Genomic DNA, 11,492 nt, shown 5'->3' on the forward strand with positions numbered 1-11,492 from the left:
TCAGGTGATGCGTGATTTTTACTCATTTTTGTTTGATCATATCCAGAGATATCCAGATCCATTCACCAGTTTCATATTTATTTAATTGTAAACTCAATAAATTGCTTTTCTTTCTTTCTTTCTTTTTGATTTTTTTATTACTTTACATCCTGATATCTCTTCCTTCTGACAGTGGAGGAGTGGAGCCTCCTCTCAGTCACTGGGTGGAGGTCTGCAGCTGGACCCCTCTCCTGTTTTCTATGGTGCAACCTTTAACATGGCCTTGTACACTGTCCAGTTTCAAAGTTAGACCATCAAAGACATTAAAATAGACTGAAAGAGCCTTGTTTTTGATAAATTCAGCTGTAAAAGTGAATTTATCTGTTTCAAACATGAAATTCTATCTGAATCATTTGTTTTTACTTGATGACAGCAGGATTGTTTCTGCTTTATATTCATAACCTACCCTTTATAACTTACAATAAATCTTGTGCTGCTTGAGTCAGAGCTATCAGTGTGTGATTGATAGACATGCTGTAAATTCTTAGATGAACCTACAGCGCCCCCTGCTGATGAATTATGCAACAGATTCAAGCTTTTTGGAGCCACAGATGGCCTTCGGAGGATTATCCCTGTTGATCCTCACTGTGTGTGTGTGTGTGTGTGTGTGTGTGTGTGTGTGTGTGTGTGTGTGTGTGTGTGTGTGTGTGTGTGTGTGTGTGTGTGTCTTTTTAAAATCCATACACTGACAGGCAGTTGTGTCACTCTTCTCGGGCTTATTGTAGATGTTTCCCCTGTTGACGTTTTCTGACCCTAACAATTGAAAGCTACTCGTTACTGACCTCAGGGGGTTCCCTTTGGCTCAGATGTTTCAGTCCGGTGTCTGCCCACTTAAACTCTTTGATTGTAGTGTGTTGTGCTTAGTTTTCAGCAATGATAAAACAACTGCTTGATGACATGTTGGAGGGCAGGCCTTAAACACCAAGGTCTTCCCTTAGCTCCGCCTGGCAACTGGCCTCAAACAGGGCAGGCCAATCAGAGGAAAGAGCTAAGACATAAAAAAAAAAATAGGGATTTTCATTTGAATAGAATAGAATCCATAAGAAATTAGATGACGACATCCCGTCCACCACTCGTCCACCACTCTCCAGCCCAGCCAGTCTCCACCTCCACAGGGTCCAGGACTGAGCCTCCCCAGCAGTCTGTTCAGTCTCTGTCTCCTGGATCCTGTCTGCTCACAGCAGGCGAAGCTCCTCCGGTGTGTCGCCGGCGTCCGATGTCAGCTCCGTCAGCCACGTCTGTGAACAGCACGATGCCGCTGGGTTAGCACAGCTAGCTCGTCCATCCCCAGGAGCTGGATCCCACGTTCCCAACAACGATGGATGGAAGGACAGGTCCACGTTGTCATCTCCCAGCTCACACCCGAGAACCAGCACGTCGTCCTCACCTCCTCCTCCTCAGCTCGAGGGAAATCATCAAGCCCTACACTAGTTAGCATTGGCATGCTACAGGCTGCTAACAGCTGAGTTCGCATGTAAACAATGCAGCCATGGTTTCATGTAGGATCTCCAGACAAACACAGGAGAAAAGTAGTCAAAAATATCGCCGAAGCCACAAAAAGTTTGGTGTCCGTGACCGACAATGAACCATACAAAGTGATGATCCACTCCAAATACAAAGATTACGAAAAAGAGACTAAAAAAATTACAAGAAACGGACAAAGACGAGAGAGCTGCTGCAACAGGCAGCTACTTGGGTAGCGCCTAGCAACGGAAATTATTATCATTATTGACTTTTTTTTATTTTGAGCTGTAAGCAGCACAGGAAATGGGCCACAACTCAGTTGTACAGAGTATCAGCACCTCTGATTTTTATTCACAAGTGTTCCCTTGCTATTTGCTGCATAAACCAACCTCCTGGTGAGTCACCAGTACCCACTATGTTTGATCTTCTTATCAGTATCAGAACAAATCATGGATTGTTTTTAAGAAGTTGTGGTAAAAATAACATCTCAATTGTTACTCATTTAAATTGGCACTTTATACATTGAAAGAATAACTACTGACGAAATACCTTACACAAAATTTGCCAAAACTGCCCAATATTTCAAATGTGACACAAAATTTCATAAAGAAATTGATAGCAATATTTATTGTGTACTTTGTTAACCATTTGTTACCTGTTGTTGCAAATCTGCAAGATACCCTGTCAGGTCCTGATGCAGTTACAAAGACCTTTGTATCTCATTATTACCTATTGATTCATATTCTACACAAACCAAAGATCACATCCGATTTACTGTGTAACAATGTAAGAATATATATAAATACACACACACACATATATATATATATATATATATATATATATATATATGGAAGAGTATATACTAGAGAAGATATATACTTGGAAGAGTGCCCAAACAACTTGAATTTCCCTCCAGGGATTAATAAAGTACGTCTTATCTTATCTTATCTTATCTTATATACATATATATATATATATATATATATATATATATATATATATATATATATATATATATATATATATATATATATATATATATATATATATATATATATATATATCAGCTGCAGTTCAAACCGAGCATCAGAATGGGGAAGAAAGGTGATTTAAGGGACTTTGAACATGGCATGGTTGTTGTTGCCAGACAGGCTGGTCTGAGTATTTCAAAAACTGCTGATCTACTGGGATTTTTACCCATAACCATCTCTAGGGTTTACAGAGAATGGTCCCAAAAAGAGAAGTCATCCAGCGAGCGGCAGTTCTGTGGGACAAAATGCCTTGTTGATGCCAGAGGTCAAAGGAGAATGGACAGACTGGTTGGAGCTGATAGAAAGACAACAGTAACTCAAATAACCACTGGTTACAACAGAGGTCTGCAGAAGAGCATCTCTGAACACATAACACGTCCAACCTTGAGGCAAATGGGCCACAGCAGCAGAAGACCACACCGGGTGACCCTCCTGTCAGCTAAGAACAGGAAACTGAGGCTACAATTCACACAGCAACACAAAAAGTGGACAATAGAAGATTGGAGAAACGTTGCCTGGTCTGATGAGTCTGGATTTCTGCTCCACATTCAGATGGTAGGGTCAGAATTTGGCGTCAACAACATGAAAGTATGGATCCATCCTGCCTTGTATCAACGGTTCAGGCTGCTGCTGCTGGTGTAATGGTGTGGGGGATATTTTCTTGGCTCACTTTGGGCCCCTTAGTACCAACTGAGCATGGTTTAAAGTCCACAGCCTACCTGAGTATTGTTGCTGACCATGTCCATCCCTTTATGAGCACAGTGTACCCATCTTCTGATGGAGACTTCCAGCAGGATAACGCTCCATGTCATAAAGCTGGAATCATCTCAGACTGCTTTCTTCAACATGTCGGGGCGTCGGTGGTGCAGTTGGAGAATGCGCTTGGTCGGTGATCGGAAGGTTGCAGGTTCAAGCCCAGCTCTGGGCGACACATGGCGATGTGTCCTTGGGCAAGACACTTAACCCCTAGTTGCTCCCACTGCTGCGTCAGTGGTGTGTGAATGGGTATGAAAGGGTGTGACTGTGTTAGATGTACTGATGGATAGCTGTCATAGTAAAGATTGGATCCATCAGTGTGTGAATGTGAGAGCGAATGGGTGTGGATGGGTAAGTGTGACCTGTGGTGTACAGCAGCTTTGAGTGGTCCATGACTAGAGAAGCGCTATATAAGCTCAAGTCCATTTACCATTTACCATAACATGACAATGGGTTCCCTGTACTCTAATGTCCTCCACAGTCCCCAGATCTCAATCCAATAGAGCACCTTTGGGATGTGGTGGAACGGGAGAATCTCATCATGGATGTTCAGACGACAAATCTGCAGCAACTGTGTGATGCTGTCATGTCAATATGGACCAAACTCTCTGAGGAATGTTTCCAGGACCTTGTTGAATCTATGTCACCAAGGATTAAGGTAGTTCTGAAGGCAACCCAATACTAGCAAGATGTATCTAATAAAGTGTTTGGTGTATATATATATATATATATATATATATATATATATATATATATATATATATATATATATATATATATATATATATATGTGTGTGTGTGTGTGTGTTTGTGTGTGTGTGTGTGTGTGTGTGTGTGTGTGTGTGTGTGTATGTATGTATGGAACACATCTTGTGCCACACAACTTCTGGTTCTGAAATTTTTTGTCAAATTTAAAGCCCCATTTTTGTTCCTTTTTATTCTGACTGAAAGCATAAAATTTGTTGATTTATTCTGTTTCCTGTTTTGACAGATGAATTCAAAAAGTCTGTAAAGAATTGAGCAAAAGCTTGGGCATAAATATTCTTCCATACATTATTTTCCCATCTTAAATATGAGACCTCTCATGATTGACCTGGTGAAATCTCAGATGTATTCAGTTTATGCCATGGAAATTATTAGTGCATTGAAAAAACTCACTTTTAATCAGAAAGAAATGTTTCATGTCCACGTTTTGCTCCATGTGTGGTTTACATTTCATCCAGCTCACAGCAGAGATCTCCCAGCAGGCCGTCGCGTGTCGCGTGTCGAAGCTACAGAGCCGGGATTATGAGAGGATTTACACGGCCATCCAGGCGTTAATGGTGGTTTGTTTGGGGGCAGGAAGGGGTTAGTATAGATTATGTTATAGTGATATAGAATGAGGAGGAGTATGGATCGGACAGATTAGGGAGTATTGAGGAATGGGAGATAGACAGATTAGTGCTGGATTATTTATGTGAATGTGATCCAGATACTACATGTGTCAGATTCATAGCAATTCATACATGCAAATACTTTCAAGTCTCATCATATCATATCATTTTACACTCTTAACTGTCACATCACTAATCCCCTCTGCAGCTTGTGCAGGGTTTGGACTACTGACAGTGAATTCATTGTTCCCTTTGAGCATCATATCAGGATCATGCATCGTAGTTGCACTAAAAGTGAGCATACCCCGGCTGCTCTTGGTCTTCTTGGAACCAGTTGTGAGAGTAATTGGTGCACTGAGAAAGAGCAGGTGTGTCAGCTAAAGCAGTTATCTGGAGAGCAGATGGCCTAGTGGTCCAAGTCGCACTCCATGAGGTTCGCTCTCAGGTGGGACCCTGGTTTGAGTCCACTTCCATGTCACTCCTCACTTTTACACTGTTTCCTCCTCTATTCATTGTCCTTTCACGTCTGACTAGAGGCATAAAAAGCCCCCAAAATTACTTAAAAATAATAAAAGAAAACAAAAGAAATGTATTTATTTATTTACTTTGGGACATCCTCAGAAATGATGGGTTAGTTGCTGACTTTTGAGTACAAAACACTGCACTTCCTTCAGTGTCCACTAGGGCACTGGCTGCAAAGCTGAGGGAACCCTGTCAGAGCTTCAATTAAAAAATAAAATTTGTGTCTCTTTGATTATTTCTTTTTTTATTTTTCTAATGTGATAGATAGATAGATAGATAGATAGATAGATAGATAGATAGATAGATAGATAGATAGATAGATAGATAGATAGATAGATAGATAGATAGATAGATGGATAGATATAGACTATTTCATTTACTATTATAATTTTGACTTCTTTTTTTTCCATTACAGTTTAGTTTTAATTAGTTTTAGAGAAGGCATTCTAGTTTTTATTTAGTTTTGATTTTTGCAACAAGGCTTGGTTTAGTTTAGTTTAGTTTAGTTTAGTTTAGTTTAGTTTAGTTTAGTTTTAGTTTAGTTTCAGTTAAGTTCTAGTTTTTCATACCTTATTAACCAGGTGCAGGATTCAAAAAGATCAGAGTAAATATTTTTTAATACTGTTTATTTTCAAGTCCAACATAGTGCTCACTGCTCAGTCAATGCTGATACTGTACTGTTGGCTGCTGCCTTAAACACAAAAATAATATAAACTTAATATAAAAATATATATACATAAATTATATTAAAATGATGTTATCCTAAATGACATAAAATTAATATAAACTAAAACTATATAAAACAATATAATATGAGTTTAAATATTTAGAAACTTGGACTCTAACAAGAAAGACAGACATAAATGGAATTAAAGTCAGACTCACATGCAATTAAACTATTACAGATGCTCTGATTCATTGCACCCCGTTTCGTCACAGCACAGAGCACAGCCAGTCAGTGCAGTAAACAACTCGCAGCAGCTCGTCTCAGTACGTCACTATGATGGTGCCTTAAGGCACTGACAACCGCCTTAAACTGTCTAAAACTGTCGTAAAATTGGTTGGGAAAATGTCTTCGATTAATTTAAATCCTAAAGGCTATTAACATTGTCAGAAACCTAAGGGCATTTTGTCTTTAATTTTGGTTAGTTTCAGTTAGTTTTGTGAACACAAGATACAGTTTTAGTTTACTTATTGTTTTTCTTTTCTTTTTTAGTTTTTATCAGTTTGAGTTAACTGCAATGTATTTTAAATTTTAGTTTTTGTTTTTAGTTTCGTTTTAGTTAACTATTATAACCTTGCCTCTGACATATTGATTATTTTCTTCAGCACCTGCTTTTGATTGCAGAAGTTTTGCATAAATTTGCATAAGAATGGGCATGGCTACGTTTATTGACAGGTGTGTAGCTGCTGGCTTGCCTTAGCTCTGCCCCATTCTGTATTTGCAGAAATGACTGGTTAGGAGCTGGAACTTTTGTTAACTTTGAGAGGCCATGGTTGGGATGTTTAGTGGTGAATAAAAGGATAAAATCTTTGTTGTGAGTGAATGAATGTAAAGTCAGTGTGAAGATGAAAAAATACTGAGTTTTTGTTGGCATGTTAATGAAGCTGAAAGAGTTTTTCACCCTGCATCACTACAAAAAAAAAAGTGGATGACTACAAGTTTTTTTTCAGGCCAAATGGAATCAGACCTAAATACAGAGCAGGACTGATTGTTTTCTTCTTCATTAAAATATTTAAATCTAAGCTGGGTGTGTTTAAATGTCTTTGTCAGCAGCAGTCACCTCTCCTCTGAGCTCGTTGTGAAATAACAGAGTGAGTCAGTAACAAAGGGAAGCATGCTCTCCTTTGTGTTTCCTCTGTGTGTTTCCTCTGTGTGTGTGTGTGTGTGTGTGTGTGTGTGTGTGTGTGTGTGTGTGTGTGTGTGTGTGTGTGTGTGTGTGTGTGTGTGTGTGTGTGTGTGTGTGTGTGTGTGTGTATTTCAGCTTTGTTGGCTCTGCTCCTTTGTTACAGTACAAAAGCAGCTGAGTGGTCCATGTAGTGAGTGGTCCCTACCAGCAGAGGGCTCTGTTTCATTTTAACTGTAAACATGAGAAGAGAGAGAGGAGGAGTTGTTTTGAGCAGAATCCGCTGTGATTGAGTGTTGACAGAGAGAGTATTCAAGCAAGAAACCAGTGATGAACAGTAGAAAAAACATTTTTTGTTTATTTATTTATTTATTAATTGACATTTTTGATACCAGATAGCTCCAATAACAAAAGTCATTTCCAACAACACAGAGCTCTATCTGCAGCAATTTCACCATTAAAGCCATACACAGACATTTATAATGTCTGTGAATAGAATAGAATACAATAGAATAGAATACAATAGAATAGAATACAATAGAATAGAATACAATAGAATAGAATACAATAGAATAGAATACAATAGAATGTTCCCCAAAGGGAAATTCAGAGTTACAGCAGCAACACAACAAAGTATACAGAGCAAAAGAATTCAAGTTTTCATGAACAGAATAGTAAAACAAGTGTCAACTAGAAAAAAACAGTACATCAGGGACGACAACTTGTCCATCATTTTCCAGTCAGCCAGCCTCCACTCCCACAGGGTCCAGGACTGAGCTTCTTCAGCAGTCTGTTCAGTCTCTGTCTCCTGGATCCTGTCTGCTCACAGCAGGTGAAGCTCTTCCAGTGTGGCGTTGGTGTCTGATGTTAGCTCTGTTAGCCATGTCTGTGAATAGCATGATGCTACTCTGCACTCTGGTATTCCCTCTGTTGCTGGGTTAGCACTGCTAGCTCGTCCATCTTACTGGAGATAGATCTTACGTTCCCAACAACGATGGTTGAAGGACGTGTCGATGTCATCACTTCTTAGCTCACACCTAAGAACTAGCACGTCATCCTCACCTCCCTCTCCTCAGCTCACAGAGAACACCAGCCCCAGCACCAGTTAGCACTGATATGCTAAAGGCTGCTAACAGGGTAAATCTTGTGTGTAAACAATATAACCGTGGTTACAGGCATAATCTCCAGACACACATTGGAGCAAAAAAAGGAAAACACCACTTCACAAGAAACTAGTTTGGTGTTAGGGGGCCAACAAAATAAACAACAAAGAGTGAGCTGATGCAACAGGCAGCCACGCAGGCTGCCATTATAGCTCCAAGCATCATTTTGATAGTTCCAAGCTCCAAAAATCACTTTGATTCAACTCTGATTCAGAATTTCAAGAAAAATTGAGCAAATTTTGCCACAAACAGCAAAAAAGCAAAAAATAAATAAAAAAAACATATCACAGTTGTTGTTTTTTCATAAAATCCTGGTATTTCTTGAGGTTAAAATGTTTTTCTTCACCTCTTGTGAAAACTAAATTACAGATGATGGATGCATCATTTTAAGATGGGGTATTGTGCTTTTTCTTGGTCTTTATCTTGTCCTTCTAGTGCCCCCATAGTATTTTTATGTGACTTACAGTTCAAAACATACCTATTTTTCTCTCACTAAGATAAACCCTTGTCTCTGATTGTCCAGCCCTCTGGGGGCCTGTCAGGGGGCGGAGCTATAGGCAGACCCTGGTGTTTGAGGCCCACTCCTCCAAATTTCAACTACAATACTAGTTTTTATAGTAAAGAAGTGAAATTTAACCGCTCACTGTGCTTTCATATCAAACTGAGGTTTAGCTCCAGGTGACTATCAGGCTGTTTGTTCCTGAACCACTTCCTTCTGTGTTTCTTCTGATCCTCTGTGACCGGTAAAATTTGCATCATGAAGCCATCAACAAGCTGGTTTCTGCTTTGACTGACACTGTAGATGACTCACACTCACACACACACACACGTAAACACATGCAAACACACACTTTGGCACGCACAGTCTCTTTGTTCTGTGATGCCAAGCCCTCTAAAGCCAAATGACACTCAGAAACGGCTGCAATCAGTGTCTGCATCTCCTGTAATCATCAGAAAAGAGCTTGTTTGCCTGAAAAGACAAGTTTTTCCCCCCAACCACACCTATGATCTGGAAATTTCTTCAAAAGAAATCCACGTTACTGTCACTGCAAAAGGATCCACACTTAGAATCCAGCTCTACGTAGTGGATATGAAATGTGTCTATATGAATATCAGAAGCTGCACAAAAACCGAAGGAGAGGTGAACGGCTACATAAGTTCAGTTCACAGCAGCAGAGTTCACACGTAAAAGGCTGGAAAGGTTGAGGGGCTTTGGTTGGTCCCATGCCAGACGGAGGTTAGCAGGAACCAGGCTTCCTCTGAAAAGCAGCTGATATCTCCCCGGGGAGAGTTGGGTTGCCTGTCGGCTCGACTGGTAGCTCACCGTCATTGTGGGAGAGACTGGAGGCTGGTATTCCGGCTGTCACGATGCTGTCCAGTTTTTCCGTAATGAGAGGTTAAAGAGGTGAAAGATGGAGAGGAGAGAAACAGGCTGCTGCAAGAGGGATAAAGGCCAGCGTCTCTTTTTAACCCCTCTGTGTCAGAGCTCCACAAATCAGGGGATGAATCTCTGAGAAGTCCTGCGTAGTCCCCCAGCAAAATCTGCTTTAGATTTAAACAGCTTTAATATATATAACCGGATATATCTAGTTCTCCAAAAATCTGAAACAAAAAACTTGCAGTGAGTTAAAGTTTTTCCTTTTAAACATCTTTCAATCAGGGTCAGATTCAGAGGCAGGATCAGACAGGTGGTCCTGTGTTGCTGGATTGGTAAAACATGGCCCCTTTCTCAACCGCAGTGAACGAATGGCGTGATTCCCACTGGGGCCAGCTGCACTACACATGATCCCACTCATGATACTGAAAGGTGTTTGGGATAAAAGGGGCGAGCAAATTGTTGCATGCAAAGTGTAGTAGAGTCTTTGAGAGCCGAGTGTGGCATACTCCGAGGCGTGGAAGAACACAGATACCTCCCTCAGGGCTGACGGGGGGAGTCATCCTTAATTACTCCATCAAGGTTCCCATGGAAAACAAAGCTGGGGCCTGAGTTCTGGCTCACACATGCATGCTCTCGAAGAGCCCACTGTCCTGAACTATAGCGCCATCCCTGAGATCTAAGGAAGTCCCAGTGAGGTTGATAGCAGATGCTTGAGAAGGCATGCTGTAAACAAACCTGGATTTGATCTGGATTCATCCCCCGTGCCAGAGCAGCGTTTGGTTTTAGCTTAAGGCACAGAGGGTGCAGGCCGTGTGAGGTCACCGCGGCTGGCTTGACCCTTGCTGACACAGTGGTTGGCTGGTGCCCAAACTCACCAGTGGGTTCTCACATGACTGGAGCAGCAATGTGTTTTAGTAAACCTTGGGCCATGCAGGCAAGGGGTCCGGTGTTTAGGGGGCTGCCAGTGCCCTTGGTATCAGAGGAGAAGATCTGAGGACATAACGCAGGGTGCAGAGAGGGGAGTGTTAACAGCAGGGAAGACTTAAGGGTTTATACTTTCAAAAAACTGTTTGCATTGTTATCTCATAAGTGTGTTTCTTTTTCTCTGTTTTAATCTGAAACTTTGTTATTTCTTACCTTGCAGAAAGAAGGGTTGGGAGTGTTCAGAGGTAACTAAACCCTGCCTGTAAGACACTGCTGTCTGGGTAGAGTCTAAAATTTTTAAAAGAAAACTTAAATCAATATTCTGATCTTTATCAATCCTAAGGTTTTATTCATTAAAAAAAAACATCCCTTTTATTCAATTTCCATATTTCTAATTTACTTGTGAATGTCTCAGTTTTTCCACCTTTCTTCATGTGTATTCACTCATTTATTATAATAATAATAATAATAATAATAATAATAATAATAATAATAATAATAATAATAATAATGTGAATATTGTTACTATTGTGCCCGTTTTGTGTTTAAATGCAGCTTTTTGAATGTTTTTACATACATTTTTGGTCTTCCACTTTTTAGTTTTTCGATCCAAAAATGTAAATAGAAATGGAAAACAGGAAAACTAAGGTGCGATAAATAATTTTAAAAAACACTTAACATATGCACAGTTACATACTCAGAGACAGGAGAAGACTGTGACCGTTTGTTACGTCTGCAGGTCTAGGATCAGTTTTCAGAGGTCTAAACAGTTGTTGTTAAGCCCTCTCGCTGACTCCAGATCAGCCTCTCAGAGTCACCGCCTATTTTTAACTTCAATAAAACTCCCAACAACACCATTTGTTAGCACTATTGACGCAAAGCAATAATATCTCCCAGTGATTGGTTCGTTTTTCTGTCAAAGCACGTCAATCACAGTGATGAGCCAATGAGAGGCCGTGTTTTGCCCTTTGTTCCTCCCGTCGAGCCGTGAC

Source organism: Halichoeres trimaculatus, unplaced genomic scaffold, assembly GCF_033239565.1.
Source record: "Halichoeres trimaculatus isolate MK-OKI-2021-1 unplaced genomic scaffold, fHalTri1.1 fHalTri1_scaffold_22, whole genome shotgun sequence".
Taxonomy (NCBI): domain Eukaryota; kingdom Metazoa; phylum Chordata; class Actinopteri; order Labriformes; family Labridae; genus Halichoeres; species Halichoeres trimaculatus.